Source organism: Juglans microcarpa x Juglans regia, chromosome 4D, assembly GCF_004785595.1.
Source record: "Juglans microcarpa x Juglans regia isolate MS1-56 chromosome 4D, Jm3101_v1.0, whole genome shotgun sequence".
Lineage (NCBI taxonomy): Eukaryota > Viridiplantae > Streptophyta > Magnoliopsida > Fagales > Juglandaceae > Juglans > Juglans microcarpa x Juglans regia.
This window is the reverse complement of record NC_054600.1, coordinates 5,278,181-5,295,138: the sequence shown is the minus strand read 5'-3', so window position 1 is coordinate 5,295,138 and position 16,958 is coordinate 5,278,181. Positions and strand designations below refer to the sequence as shown.

The 16,958-nt window shown below is 38.7% G+C and overlaps 1 pseudogene; it reads right to left on the bottom strand.

Annotated features, from left to right (window-relative positions):
* Positions 1 to 486: 486 nt before the first annotated feature.
* LOC121261347 lies at positions 487 to 2,807 on the bottom strand (annotated as a pseudogene).
* Positions 2,808 to 16,958: the final 14,151 nt, after the last annotated feature.

The window sequence follows — 16,958 nt, the reverse complement described above, 5'->3', positions numbered from 1 at the left end:
TGGTCACAGTAGCACATTCGTGGGATACCTTTCGTCTCCGCTTGCTTACTGCCGCGGCACTCCACCACATTGGTAAGTCCGTTGCCTCGGTCTGCATCTTTCTTTAATTCTTCTCCTTATTTTCTTTCAATCACAGGTTCCCCTTCTCTCTCTCTAGCATCTAGGCAGCAACAGAATTAGGCCGTGGCGGTTGAAATCTATCAGAGACAGCCTCTCCAAGGTGATTTTTCTTCTGCATAGTCTGATTCCAGGAGAGCCCCTCTAAATTTTTTGTTTTCAGTTCTCTGATTCTCAGCTGTTTATGGGTCTCTCACTAATTCCCACATACTTTCAAATTCTAGATTCATCACCTCGGTGAGTACTGCCATCGCATCTAGTGGGAAGTGGTATAGCACGATCTGGGTTCTAAGTTCTGCAAGGTAAAGTCCTCATTCGGTATTAGTCACTGTCGTACATTACTCGGGGTTAAAAAAAATCCAGGTTTAACGACATTGTTTTATATCGCAGAACGCCTCCAACGCCCTATATAGTGTTGATCCGCTCTCTAACTCCACGTGCCACACACACGAGAATAGGTAAGATTTTCAGAATATTAGGCTCATTCTGTCCGGCATCAAAAGATCACCATTATTATACATACATACACACACACACACGCACGCATATATATAAGCAAGCACTTCTAATTCCCCATAAAACAATTTTAAAAAAAGAAAATCAAAGACAACGACCCATACATAGGTTGACAAATTAAAGATGGTTTGCTGTTCACGCATTCAACGACCGTCTTCTAGACTAGTAGTTATTAAAGGTTCGCCGGAGCTAACTGACGGTGTAGGGATATGATACAGAGGAACAGGCATCTTCAATGGAAGATCTGGTTTTGGAGCCTCGAAATTAAGAACATGAATTGCTTGCCTTATTGACGGCCTAAGACTTCGATCAGGATAAGCACACCACAGTCCTACAATCATTAAATACTCTAGCTGCTTCTCCTCGAATTCCATATTCAATCTCTTATCAATCGCCGTACGAAGCCTTCCACTTCCATAAAGATTCCAAACCCACTCTACCAACCCATTTCTGAATCCTTCTCCGGAGGGTCGTTTGACTTTCTTCCTGTAGCAATTTCTAATGCAACCACACCATAACTGTATACGTCTGATTCTTTACTAGCCCTACCAGTAGCTATGTATTCTGGAGCCATATAGCCTAATGTTCCAGCCAATCCAGTTGTCTGAGGACCTAGCTCGTGGTCCATGAGCCGAGCCAATCCAAAGTCTCCAAGCTTCACATTAAAACTAGAATCAAGCATGACATTGCTCGATTTGATGTCACGATGTACGACACATTGCTCCCATTCTTCATGGAGGTAAAGCAGCGCAGATGCCAGCCCAGAAGCTATCTTGTATCTCATTGCCCAAGTCAGAGGACTCCTCTTGCCAAAGAGGTGCGCATCAAGGCTACCATTTGACATAAACTCGTAGACAAGTAGGAACTCACCTTTGTCATGGCACCATCCTATGAGTTGAACCAAATTCCTGTGCCTTAGCCGGCTAATGATCTTCACCTCAGTTATGTACTCTTTTCTTCCCTGTTTTGAACCCCTTGAGATTCTCTTTACAGCAACTGCTATATCCAAATCAGTTAAAAACCCCTATAGACAGCGCCAAATCCTCCTTCCCCCAACTTCCTGTCATCTGCAAAATTGTGGGTAGCTGAAGCAAGATGTATGTGAGAAAATCTTCTTGGTCCTGCTCCTTTTTCAAGGTCGTCATTAATTGATGTTAAATTCACAGTCTCTATCGTTTCCTTCTCCAATTTCTTTCTCTTCCATGCCCACAATATTACAAATGTCATAACTGCTCCAATTACTAGAACACCAGCTGAAACTGTCAGACCAACAACTAAACCCTTCGGTTTTGTCTTTTTTCCATTTCTTTCCTTCATTTCCAAACTGGAACTAAATTCCATGATCGAATTATATTCCGCTCTCCATATTGACCTGTAGCAGATGAAAATCCAACTATGACCCACTCTGGAAGAACCCGCATGAGATCAATTTCATAAACGAGACTTGTATTCTCTTGAGGATTAGGGGTTGTTTGATACTTCCAAGAGACACTCAAGTTCTTCGTCGAAGCATTGTAAGTGATCCATGCATCAGCTGTATCCCCACTATGAAAGCTAGCATTCCAGGGGGTGTATTTTGCAGAAGCAATTGAGTTGTTGTTAATCCCCACATGCTCAACTTCTGGATCCCAATCTTGGCCCGAGTATGATGAGTCGAACTCAACTAGAACAATTTGGTTTTGAGATGAATCACTGTTTGTGGTGTTGAATAGGCCTAGAAATCCACCAGCTGAATTTAGTGGGACTTCAAACCCCACAGGTGCCAAGAAGAATGCTATCCCATGGCCGTAATTGGGACGGTCTTGGGTGTCGATAGTGAAGGAAAAGTGGGTACTAAAATCACTGAGTTTTCCAGTATCCGAGTCCCAAAGAGGCACCCTCTCGAAGTAGATGGCCCGACCGACTCGGCATAAATAATTGTATTTGTTGATAAGCTCAATGGTTCCAACAGAAGGTACTGCATCACCCGAGTACAGTATGTTGTCAGCATTAGATTCAAAGCGAGGGATTTGGAAATGTACTGAGTATGCAGAGGGAAGAAGTAGAAAGAAGATGAAGATGGATAACATGGTTATATGTCCTATAAAGAGTAATCTAAAGCTTGGATGGTGGAGAGAGAGAGAGAGAGAGAGAGAGCAGGGTGGGAGGGAGACGGGAAGGAGTGGCGTGGAAGTTGCATCTGAACATTCAATATTTTTCTTCATGGTGCCAAGTTTTAGCCGATATATACATTATATATACCGATATATTTCTATAAATAGTGAAATAAGAATAATTAAAAACAGATTAAAAAGACTTCTACGCAGATTTCTCGCCAGTACGCAATGGCGTCAGCAACAAACCGACGTGAACTATAAAACAAACTAGAGTAGTGATAAGCTTAAATATTAGTATCCAATGGTTGCCATAATTTTAACTGGCTTGACAACAACCTTATTAATTTCTTATTGCAGTTTCAAATACGACACCCATTCATTACAGCTTCAACGACTTCGAGCTAGGACCCCAATGTAGTTTCAATTAATATGACAATATGACTACATTGGGCCCTTCGAAGCTACATTACAGTTTCAAATACAACATGCATTCTTTATTTCAAACAACTTTCTCAAATTCACATATAATAATATTAAAAAATAATATTCTAACAATATTTTATTCAACTCGTCTAAATTCATCTCATCTCATCTCAATTTAGTGTAGGTGGTGTATAAGATTTTGTATTGTTTGAAATAGAGAAGTTCTTATTCTTTATAATGATTATATATAATGGCTTCCGAATATATTATTAATTAGTTCTTTTAAGATATATATAATCCAATTTGCGTGGCTCAAGCTTTCCATTAGAGTGTTAGGCATCTTATTCTAAAAAATAATTCAAGGGTCGATATTGTCGTGTCATTAATTTTATATTATCTCTTGTGTTTTACTTTTTATAATTACTAATTGCTTTTATTATATTATTACTTTTTTAATGGTATTCCCTAAAAAGAAATCTTTAGATCAGTATATTCCAACTCTAAAAAAACTCGGTCCATCAACAATATTATTACAATCCTGGGATTCTCGTCCTTATTCCCACCCTGGTCTGCTAAGACAGGTTTGATCATGTCAAAGAAGATAAAACTTGCTTGTAAATGTATGAAAAATGTTCAGTCTGTTTACCTGCAGTCAAAATAATTGATCGATCAACGTGATCCTCAAATAGCGCGGCCATAATTTTACAAAGTCGACACGTTCATATATAAGAGATTTGCTTTATTACAAATGAACCCCTTCATGGTAGGGGAAAACCATTACAAGTTCCTCTTTCACCGAGCAAAGCCAATACCGAAAACAAAAACACCAACAAAGCCAATTCCAAAAAAAAAAAAAAAAAAAAAAAAAGAAAAAAAAAAAAAAAAACACCAACAGCAAAACCATGGCTATACCATCAATGGTGGGACACCCTTTTTTTCCAGACGCATGATGCCTTTGAGGAGAGAAGGCAACTCCCGATTGGACCCCCACAACTTGCTAGTACCTTCTGCCCCCAACCTTGCCAGATAATCCACAGATTTATTCCCTTCCCGGAAAATATGAGAGAAGTGAACATTAAGGCCTTGTGAAATCACCATTACCTCTTCCCAAAAATTCTCAAGGTACCAGTTTGCACATTTTTTTTTTTAAGCCATTGCACTACCAGCAAAGAGTCTAACTCAACATCTATATCAATTATGCCCATCTCATTAACCAACCGAAGACCATGCGATACACCCATTAACTCCACATAGTTGTTGGGACCGAAGCCCAGCACTACCAAGAAAGTCACTTTGATGTTTCCGTTTGAATCCCTCACTAAGCCCCTGCTCCTGCTGCTCTCGGGTTCCCTCTAAAAGCCCTATCTACATTTAGTTTCATTCTTCCTGCAGCTGGACAAATCCATCACACCAACTAAGAGAGCCTCTACTTCAGGGTCTTTACAAGAACCTGAAACTCTTGTTATATGGCTATATCCCTCATTGACTGCATGTTTGAAGATTTGAGTTTTTCTCCAATCCTTGCTGTCCAATACTTCAACTGCAACCAAACCTATTGTCCGGAAACCATCCTCCCATCCATTCGAGCTCGGCATCTTCTCAATCAGAGAATCCAAGTGATGACAGCAGGTAAAAGCCCAACTAGTTGTCCCATTTGCGTACTCTTTGAAGCCTTTAGGAACCACATCTCTATTAATCGCCTCCACGTTGAGGCTGATACACGACCTAGCCCACCTAGGCAGCAGCTCTCTGCCACAGTTCCTTCGCAAAATTGCTAGACGTAAGAACATGGTCAAGGTCCTCGTACCCACCTGTCAAACAACAAACACATTTTGACACGAGCGATCCCCACTGACCGCAGCTTATCATCCACACTTAGTGAACTATTAAGAGCCTTCCACATAGTAACAGATATATTTTTCGGAAGGCAAGGATGTCACAACCAATTTGCTCATCTCACATTGGATGCCCGTACTCTAACACAATTCCATGCACTCTTGGAAGAGAATCTCCCATCTGTGTTATCTGTCCATACTAAAATATCTTGCCCACCTCTACTCTTACTCAAAACTTCCAAACCCTCAACAACCTTCTCATTACCTATCAATTGAGTAATGAAGCCCACATCTCAAGCATTTTCAATTAGGTAATCTTTCACAATCAAATTAGGACTTTCCACACAATCATGTGTTGCACCAATAGGACCATCCTCCAACCACTTATCCCACAAAAATGACACATTTTCATCTCAAATTTTCCACTTGGACCAGTTGAGAACCTTCGGAATATAAGAGTGCACTTTCCTCCAAAACCGAGTTCCCTTCCCCTGAGGTAAATGGGAAATATGTCATGCTTTGACATATTTGGCTCGGAAAAAATGAGACCATAAAGTATCCTCCGTTAGTACCTTCCACGCAAATTTCATAAACAAAAATTTTTGGATATCCTGCAAATTACGGAATCCCATGCCCCTACAGTCGTCGGAAGGCACAATTTATCCCAAGACTTCCAAGTTTTTGGCGCATAATCAGAGGGAGGAGCTTCCGAGTTTAACTGATTTAATCCAACCGTTAATTACAGAGGAGGAGAATAATATATTGGGCCAACTCCCTTCAATCCAAAATGTAAAGGAGGCCTTGTTTTCGATTCCTGTGGATAGCAGCCCGGGGCCAGATAGGTTTGGGTTTGGGTTCTACCAAACTTGTTGGCATATTGTTCAAAAGGACATGGTGGAGGCTATGCAGAATTTCTTTTCGGGTGTTGCTTTTCCCAGGAATTTTTCAGCTTCATACTTGGTTTTGATTCCGAAGGTGGAGGCTTCAACAAGCTTTGACAAATTTTGACCAATAAGTTTGTGTTCGGTTTTTTATAAAGCTTGCTAAAAAATCCTGGTGAGTAGACTCTCTCCATTCCTTTCAAGGATTGTGTCCATGGAACAAGGTGCATTTATTCCAGGTAAGCATTTTTTACAATATCAGTCTAGTTCAAGAACTTGTGCATAGTCTTCATAAACTGGCTCGGGGAGGCAATATTATTCTTAAGTTTGATATAGATAAAGCATATGATAGTGTGGAGTAGAAGTATTTACTCCATGTTTTTGCTTCCTTTGGATTCTCGAGAAGATTTTGTGCTTTGATTAAAATGTGTGTGTCCCGTCCCAATCTTGGTTTTCGATGGTTATGAATGGAGTGCCTAAAGGTTTTTTTCAAAGTGGGCGAGGGTTGAGACAGGGCGATCCACTTTCACCTTACCTCTTCATCATTGTTGAAGAAATACTCTCTCGTTTGATCAAGCAGCAGCATCAGAAAAAAAGGATTGGGGCTTTTACTCAATCTCGACAATCCCTAGTTATTTCACTTTACTCTATACTGATGATATAGTAATTTTCGCAAATGGGAGCATTTCTACCATTAGGGCAATTTTAAAGATCCTTAATGTTTATGAAAGGTGGTTCGGACAAAAGGTTAGCTCTTCTAAATCCTCCATTATTTTTTCTAAATACATTGGTACTACTAGAAGACCGAGGTTATTGAGAAGTCCGGGTTAGTGGAAGGAAATCTGCCTTTTAAGTATTTAGGCGTCCCTATCTTAGCTGGCCACTTGAAAGCGCTGCACCTTGAGGAAATAGTTGGAAAAATAAAGGCAATGATACAAGGGTGGAAAAATAAAATGTTGTCGAATGGTGCGCGGGTGTTGCTATTGCGCCAGGCGCTCATGAGCCTACCTGTGCATTTACTCACCACTTTGCATGCACCTTTTAAGTATAAGAGATTTGCTTATGAATTATATGCTCATAACAACTAATATTACGATATTTACATATATACAAATGAAAAGAAAGATTTTATCAACACTTTCTAAAAAATATGTGTTTGATGTAACGTTAACAAATTAAATTGAGTAGTGTGTGCAGCGGAAATACGTAAATAGGATTGCGCACGTACCTTCTGTGAAGCCCCGACTCCCACGTACAAAAGAACGGTAATCGTGACGTCGGGATGATGACAATACGGTCACGCATCCCAACGAAATGTGCTCAAGTGTGTGCAACATGCAAAGGTGCACAATAAAAATTCGCAGCGGATATTATAATAGTCAACTAAGTACCAGAATTTTAAATACAAATATTCAACACAATTTATCTTTAAAGAGTTATACAGTCATCCCAAAATATTACAAAGGCAATATATAAATTGATAAAACATAACTCGCTAAACAGGAGCAATCCCAGATCACTCCACCAATGGAGCCAAGCTAAGGCTCGTCTTCATCATCTGCATCAAAATCTGCGATACCATAAAATGGTATCATAGGTAAGTATAAACCAAACAACTCTCAGGATAAAGATACATTAATGCAACCAACAATATGACAAAATACATTTAGTCATAAAATACCATTTTTTCCAGAAAAATGATTATTTCCAACACGCCAAAAATCTCATTTTGGCCCAAAAATATAGTTTGTCATTTTCCCAGAAAATGATTCACACAAAACAAACCATTTATCAGACACTGTAGGCGGGAATCGCAAGCGGGACTCTACCACCGTCCCTGCTTACCACCATCCCTACCGCGTGCACCGTAGGCGGGAATCACAGGCGGGACTCTACCACCGTCCCTGCTTACCACCATCCCTACCGCGTGCACCGTAGGCGGGAATCGCAGACGGGACACAACCACCATCCCTATTGCGTGCACCGTAGGTGGGAATCGCAGGCGGGACTCTACCACCATCCCTACTCACATGAGAATCCAATTTTCAATAAACACATGAACATCGAGATGCAATCATGCGAAAACCCAGTTTTCTTTACAAACATGATCATGCGTGCAATATGCGATGTACATGAACAAGCCATAACCAACAACTAACAACCACAATTCACAATGCAAACAAACACACAACAACTCCGTCCACAATCCATCCGACCCCCGAAACTCCTCGGATTCAGTCCGGCAAAACAAACCAATTCACAGATAATATGTGTTAGTGCAAAAATATATTTAAATCACGAAAGTTCTTTAAGGAAAATACTTACAGCGCTATAATATGATTTCTGGAGGATCACGGAGTTGCAAAAGGTAGCGACTCAACAACAACACAGTGTAAAATACACTGTGGCCGTGGGTCTCAAATACCCACTTTTCAACGGGGACAAACTAAGACCCAAAATTGATAGGGTAGGGCCTCGAGAGGTCGGTGAAGCCAATGGTGTTGGTGGTTTGCCGTGGGTGGCGGCGCAAGGGGTGGTTTTAGGCCAAAGATGCACAAATCGGAAATGGGCTTGGTGGGGCTTCACCGGTGACAGATCGGAGCTGGGGTTGGGTCCATTGGGTTGCTAGGAGGTCGGGGATGAAGTAGTGAATAAATGGTGGCTGGAGGTGGCGCGACGGCGGTGCAACGGCGCAAAGAATGCCGCGGCTTCGTGGGGTGCTTGTGGGCTACTGGCGGCGAGGTAGGGGCTGGGATTTGGGGGGTGAGGTTGCCGGAGGGAGGGGGAGCTGGTCGGCCGGGCGGTGTCGCGCACGGCGGCGCGAAGACGGCGGTCTGGGTGAAGGTGATTGACTCACGGGGAGAGAGAGGGAGAGAGAGGGAGCTGGGTCGCGTGGGAGGGGGGGAAAGCCGGGGAAAAAGAAAAGAAGAAAGGAAAAGAAGAAAAAAAAAAAGAGGAAAGAGAAAATGGAGTGAAAGAAATGAGGTCTAGTCCTCACATCTTGGGTCACGAAAATGATCCAACGGAAATGATTTTAAAACAGCAAATCAATTAAAATAATTTAAACGTAATGATACACTGAAAATAAAATAATTAAATTCCACAATCAATTAATTTTAAAGAAGAACAATTTAAATGTACAACAATAAATAAATATTAAGAAAACATAACAATTTAATTCTCACAATTTAAAGATCATAAAATAACCCATTTAAAATACCCGATAATTATAAAATAAGAGAATAAATTTTGAATAAATAAATAAAAATGCTTCATTAAAAATGCACTAATTTACGGGGTATTACACCTTCAGCCAGGTTTGGTCAAGTATAGGGTAAATCATTAAGAGTAGAGTGAACTCAACGGATTCTGAAATGAATCTTCTAAACCATTCATCTCCATAAGCCAACATAAATGGAATACTTTTTATTTAAAAATAAAAACTAAAAAAGGAGGTCGTGATGAAGAGAAGTGAGGATTCTGGGCAGTGGGGCTAGCTGGCTGGGCTTTTCATTTGCAGACGAAAACCTGTTCTAAACTTTTATAAGCCGGGTTATACGGGTCGAACCCGAAAAATAGTTAAAACCGCCTTTTTCGGATCGGATCGGGTCGGATTTTACGGACGGACCGGGTTGATAAATTTCCTGCATAGGCCTAGGCACCTCCATCCTTTATTGAAAAATAATCATCACTTATGGCGGAAGAAAACCGTAACAATTAAAATCCAATCCAGACTCAATCTCTGAACGTGAAATATTTGTTTACAGTTGATTGAGGTAAGGAAGTAAGAGGACATGATCAATGGTAGTGAAATACTGAAATGTTAAAAGACAAATTGACACAAAGTCTCATTATTTTTTTAGGATAAATTTGACAAAGCTACCTAATTACGAGTTTCTTAAAATTTATATAACAATCCTGCAGAAGTTAAAATAAAAATCTCAAATTGCAAAACGTAAAATTCATGTTCCTAAATCGAAATTGAAACAAGATACCGTGGACAATGAAAAAAAATTCTATGTTGTATAGTTAGCAAAGGAGAAATGTCCCCTTGAAAGTAATATGAAAATTATGAGATGCATATATTGTGTGAGAAAATAAAGTACAGAGGAATATAGTAGAGAGTAATATACAAATCTAAAGCAACTGTAGTTAAGAATAAATTTAGATGGAATCCATATTCAGGAACTCACTATATGTAGTAAATTAAATTCAAACCTCGACTAACTTGCAATATTAAAGTAGTTTTACCTAGGCCTGCAACCCGACCAAACCGTGCTTGATTTGGGTCCGATCCGACCCAACATTCATGCTAATATAGAAAAATCTGACCCGACTAGATCGTTTGATATCGACCAATCTCCATAAATGTCTTTTGAAACCCCTCCGAACCTACAGCCTAAACATGGGTTTCTTCTTCAGTTGTTGTAAATTCTCTCAAAGCCTGAATCATTCTCTGTGCAGCCTACTCAGAACTACTAGGGTTTCGAAAGTGAGGGTGAGAATAACTACTTACTTTTATAATCAACAAAACTTGCAAGTACTCCATATTCCTGACTTCCAGCTCTTGCATCAAAATGATTTGAAACATATTATGGAGATAAAGGGTGAGTTATCAATAACTCAGTAAGCAGATAACATATACTAGTATGCAAACATGAGCTTTTACAGAGTTCATAATGCAGAACAAAATACTTTTTATTTTCAGAATGCAGAGTCAGAACATCTTATAAAAAAAATATCAGAGCGAAAGTTCAAAAATATTCTTATTCAAAATTTCCTTGGCACAACATAATTGAAATATCATATCAGAAGAGAATTTCAGTAGGGTTGTGCAAGCTCCGGCGGCCAACCGAGCAGAAACATAATGTGAATTTTCCCCTTATCATTCTCGGAGCCCCGAGTGTGCATATAGGAAAGACTATGTAGAAAACCACTTTGTTTCCAAAGTGGGTGTACCAGAAACAAAAAAAGTTGGTACCAACCCAAACAGATGCCATAGTTTTACACTCTTGGTAAGGTTAGAATATAACAGAAATAGAATGTCATGCCAGAGGTTTCAGAAATCACATCAGAATACACAATAGAATCAGATTACAAAAATATAATTTATGCACAATTTTTCATATTCGCTCTCTTTTGCATAGTTTAGAAACAGAATGCCAAAATTTTGTCCATGTCTACACCAGTTATGACAGAAAGTACTTTATTCTTATACAGAATTTCATGAGTCATGCTGAACAAATAACTGAGCTCATTTCAAATTTCTTTTCATAACAAAACATGTATATTTTTTCCGAGAGGGACCTTAGTTCATTTTATTTTTATGCAAAGTCTAGGATAGGTACTCTGCTTACCTAGACTTCTTAGCTTATTAGAAACTCTCCAGAGCAGTACTGAACGAAAATCAATCGTCACCTATAAAATTGTCATTTAACTCTCATAAATTTCAATCGAACAAGTATTTTGATTCTTAAACCTGAAATACTAAAATAAAATATTTTTCCTAAATGTCTAAAATTTTCTAAATTCTAAAAATACCATCACTTTCCAAATTTATCAATATTCACTTAATTTCTCCGACTAAATATTAAAACCTAACTTATTTACTGTTGAAACAAACTATAAAGTTTAATACTAGATAATATAATTATGCCAAAATATTTTAAAATAAACCATAACTATTTTTTAATAGACTAAATCATATCTAAAGTGTAAAACATTACACCATTATCATTTACTTTTAAAATAATCTTTACTTAATAATATGTGAAATTACTTAAATGATTTCTGTAATCATAATTAAAACAAACTTTATTGACACATATTAAAAATTTTAAAACACATTTGCACAACTTGCAGTAGTTCAAAGGGTAAAAAAGTAATTAACGATATTAGTGTAAAATATGGCTTAGAAGCATGCGATTACACTCACGTAAAAAACCAAATTCTTTGAATGAAAATAGAGGCTACGTACGCGATGGAGGTTCACCGCGAAGAGTGGAGCTGCGACGGAGTTGGGTGTGGTGGGCGGCGGTGGTTACTATGGCGGTGCACGTGAGGCAGCAAGGCTAAGGTGGCGTGAGGCTGATGGAGCTCTTGGTGGAGGACAGTTGCAGTAGCTCAAGGTGGGAGTAGTGGCATTTTGCTGCGCTGCGGTGGTGAGGAGTACAACTGAGCGGACTGGGCTGCGCTCACGTGAAGACCTGCAGTATTACGTGCTACCGACACCTTGCATCCGATGGCTTGCGATGGGATGCTCTCGGAATGGCCCAAAGAGGTGGCATGCACTGTTGGTGGGGACGCCGGGACTTGCGGTTTTACAAGGGCTGGGCAAAGGCCAACAACGACAGGGAGAGGGAGAGCTGGAGCTTCCGTGCGTGGAGTTGCAGTGGCTGGGTTATGGCTACTTGAAGGTGGTGAGGTGACTGGAGTGGAGGTCTCAGTTTGATATTCTGAGAAGAGTAGGAGGAGCGGCACTAATCCTAGGGTTGAGGATACTTAGCATATAATAAGATATATATAGTAAAGAGATAAAAACCTAGAGAAAACGGATGGAGGGACTGCATGAAAATGGAATATGGACGTAAACCGTGCAATGATGTAACACCCTGTATTTTTAGTGTATTTTTAATTGAAGGATTATTTGTTATTAATTTAAAAATTGATTCTCTTGTTTTAAAATTTTCAGATTTTAGTGGGTTTATTTTATGATTTTTAATTTGTGAAAATTAAATTTGACATGTTTTCTTAATAATAATTATTATTATGCATTTAAATTTCTTTTCATATTAAATTAACTTGTTGGCTTTAATTATTTATTTTCATTTTAATAACTACGTTTGAATTATTTTATTTTACTTGCTGTTTTGAAATCATTTTCGTTGGATCATTTTTGTGACCCAAGATGTGGGGATTTGACCTCATTTTTCCCTCTATTTTTCTTTTTTTCCTTTTCTTTTCTTTTTCTTTTTCTTTTCTTTTTTTCTTTCTTTTCTCCCCGCGCGGTCTCTCTCCCCTCTCTTCTCGCCCATTTCTCTCTTCTTCCAGCCTAGCCGCTGCCACGCTGCCGTGGTCGGCATCACCCACCTCTCCAGCTTCCCCTCCCTCCGGCGACCACCCCCTCCAGTTTCAGCCTCCCTCGCGCCGTCGTTAGCCACCACGAACTCTTCAAAGCCGCGGCGCATCTTGAGCTCCAGCGCCGTCGTCGCGCCACCTCCGGCCACCAACTCTTCACCACTTCATCCTCGACTTCCTAGCAACCCAAAGCACCCATCCTTGGCTCCAATCCGTCACCGGTGAAGTACATCTAACTCCATTTTCATTTTGGACATTTTTGGTCTAAAACCACCCTCTACGCCGCCACCCACAGCAAATTACCACCACCACTAGCTTCACCGACATCCCTAAGCCCTACCCTATCAATTTTGGATCTTGGTTTGTTTCCGTTCAAAAGTGAGTTTTTGAGACTCACGGCCATAGTGCATTTTGCACTGTTCTGTTGCTGTGCCGCCACTTCTAGCACCTCCGTGATCTTTCAAAAATTATATTATTGGCATTGTAAGTATTGTTCCAAAGAACTATCGTGATTTAAATATATTTTTACACTAACTCATATTATTGTGATCTGGTTGGACATGCCGGACTGAGTCCGAGGAGTTCGGGGGTCGGTTGGATTGGATGATGGAGTTGTTGGTGTGATTTGATTTATGCTATGAGATTTGTTGGCTGTTTCGGGTTTAATATTGGTGTTTTGAGTTTGAAGTTGGTTACGGTGGATATTGATGATTTTAGAAAGTGGTGATATATTTTGGAATTATGAAGGTTTTAAGTTTTGAGGAATTAAAATAGGTTATTTTAGAAGTTTAGGCTTAAATATCGAAATATGTGATTGATTAGAAACTTATGGAAATTACGTGATTATTTTATAGGTGACGATTTATAGTCGACTCGAAATTTGTGAGGAAAATTCTGGAAAAGCTAAGAATTCCAGATAAGCGGGATTCCTATGCTAGGTTTTATACGAATTATTGAGACTGTGGTTGACCTTCTGAAAACTTTGCATATTTTGTGATGAAATGAAAACTTGAGAAAAATCAACCTCGGTCGTTTATTTGTATCACTCATGAGATCTGTACGGAAAAGTGAGAATATTTTTCTAACATGCATTGTGTAGACATAAGAAATATTTGACATGTTTCTGAAATATGCAAAAGAGCGAATATGATATCATTGTGATACTTTTTTTTTATACATGTGATATGAAATGATTTGGATATGTTTTTGATCAAATGGAAAGGATATGAATATGTTTCGCATGTGTTTTAATATGATATGGATACGATAAACTTTTGGCATACTTATCTGTTCTGGATCTGATTCTGAATATAGTTCTGATATGATGATACTGGTTCACGTGATATGGTTAGTACCACCATGATATGATATGATATGAGTGCACCCACTTTGGAAACAAAGTGGTCTTTTTACGTGTTCTTTCCTGTGTGCACACTCGGGGCTCCGAGATTGAAAAAGGGGAAGTTCACCATATGATACTGCTTGGTTTGGCCACCGGGGATAGCACAACCCTACCACGGGGGTTAAACATGGTATATGATATGATACGATACGATATGATATGATACGATAAGATGAATATGTTCAGTTATATTATGCCAAAGCGATTTTGAATATGACAATGATATTTAATATGTACAGCTGGTTTTCGAATATGAAAATAGTTTTTGAATGCCAAAAACGTCTTTGATTATGAAACGGATCTTTGAATATGAGCAAATGGTCTTTGAATATGAAAATGATCTTTGAATATGGAAAGTGTCTTTAAATATGAACAGTTAATTTTTGAGTCTAAAAAGCCTGAAAAGTCGCTCTGATTTTCTGATAAAATGTTTCTGAGATCTGCATATAAAAATATAATGTTTTGTTTCTGCATACTGAACTTTCTGAAAAGGCTCATGCTTGTACGCTAGTATATGCTCTCTGCTTACTGAGTTGTTGATAACTCACCCCTTCTTATCTCCAATATTTTCAGATGATTAGAATATTTCCAGTTGAGGATCAAGAATATGGAGCATAGGTAAGAAGAGTTAAGAATAGTGGTTTAAGCATAGGAAGTTTACATGAGTATTGAGGATTTTGTTATGCAGTAAGTTTGTTGCGTTCTGATGATATGAATTGTTGAGAGGTTGATGTTTTTATTAAGACTTTGTATTGTCTTGGATTAATTATACTGGAGTAATTGATGTGAATTAATGAGTAGTTTGTGAGATAGAGAAAATTTTGATTATGTAGTATGTGGATGGAAAATGATTTTTAGCGACATAAGTTAACTCTCCAGACCCTCGGGGATGGGGCGTTACAGACGAAGTCTGGAAATCGCTTCCATGGGCCTGGGCTCTTAAGCCTAAAAGAAAAATATACTTTGCCCACGTCTTGCATCATGTATGAGATTATTGCATGAGCTTTTACCTTAAGCTTTGGGCCTCGACTCAACTAAAAAGAATACATTTGTTCCATAAATTTTTCGAGTGAACATCTACTTGGTCCATTAAAAGATTTTAAACCTAATTATCAAACCTATTGAAAAATTTATATTCCACTAAAAATATCTTAAGTCCAAACTCTATTTCAAAAAAATTTTACTCGTAATCGCAAACGATTTTTCATAACTAAAAATCTAAAATTTTTGTAAAGTGACTTGGCTAGGCCCGGGTGTTATAGCTCTAGTGACACATTTGTCGACTGTTATTGTCCATTTCCAATGAAATGAAAATGATTGTATTGATCCTACTTTAATGCTACCTAATGGCTATACGCCAGTACTGTTCCTTACTTCTTAAAGGTAGGACATCCCTTCTTTTCTATTTTTTTATTTTTTGTAATAAAAATGCATTAAATAAAATGAGAGATACAAGAAGAGAGGATGAGGTTTCCAGGCCATAGATCATTAACTTTAGTGCTCGAAAGAAGATGGGGTAAATAAAAAGGAAATGACAAAAAACCCATACTTTCGAATCCATGTTCCTGGGTTCAGCCAATGAGAGGACTGTCAAAAACGATTTTTTTATCCAACAAGTGGGGATCAATTAGTTCTGGCTTACCAGGAGAAAGACATTGCATGCGATCGTCTATTTTCATGCATTTCATTGGAGAACAGCACATGATCTACTAGCTCCTGTACTCAGGTTCTCATTTGAGGAAAGTAAGAACATAGTTTGATAGCTAGCTAGAGACAAAAAAAAAAACTCGATCTTCTACGATACTGGAAGAAAACCTCAGATTGTCCTGGCACATGGAGCTCATGGAACCGTGACGCATGTGGAGCTCACACACGGCATTGGCAGCACGTAAGCCTCATGCATTGTTCAAATGGCATCGATTCTTAGCTCAACTTCTAAACTAGCAACTGGAGAATGATGTGGTGTGACGCGTATTGTCAATCGGCTGCTAATTGGCGAGAAAAAGGATAATAACATCTTGGTTTTCCAGTGAGAAGGGAAAGGTTTAAGGTAGGTGATACCTAGTTTTGTTACTGCATGCAGAATTATTATGTCAATATAATATTGGATCCTACGTTTAAATAAAGAAGTTACAATCGAAAATATGATTAAAAGAAAAACAGTTGAGTCTAGGAATTGATGAAATTTTAACATCAAAGTTTTCTATTTTTCTTTGATGATGTGAGACCTCATCAAGTAGGGACGAAATAAATTAAGCTACAATCAGGGGCAGACCTATGAAGGGGCGGGGGGCCATGGCCCCCCAAGGTTTGAAATATATATATATATATATATATATATATATATATTTTCTTTTATAATTTGATAGGATTATATTAATCTCATCTTGTGTTGGCTCCCTCTCTAAAAAATTATCTTGACCTCCTCTACAAAATTATTTTTACAGATTATTTTGATATAGAAATAGAATAAAATACATTTTATTATAATTTTAGTTTTGTTCGGCACCCCGTAGAACAAATTCCTGGTTCCGCCACTGGGTACGTTACGATAAATGTAGAAGAGATCAGTAAACTTTTGCCCAAATGGCCCCAAAAGACCAAACAGAAA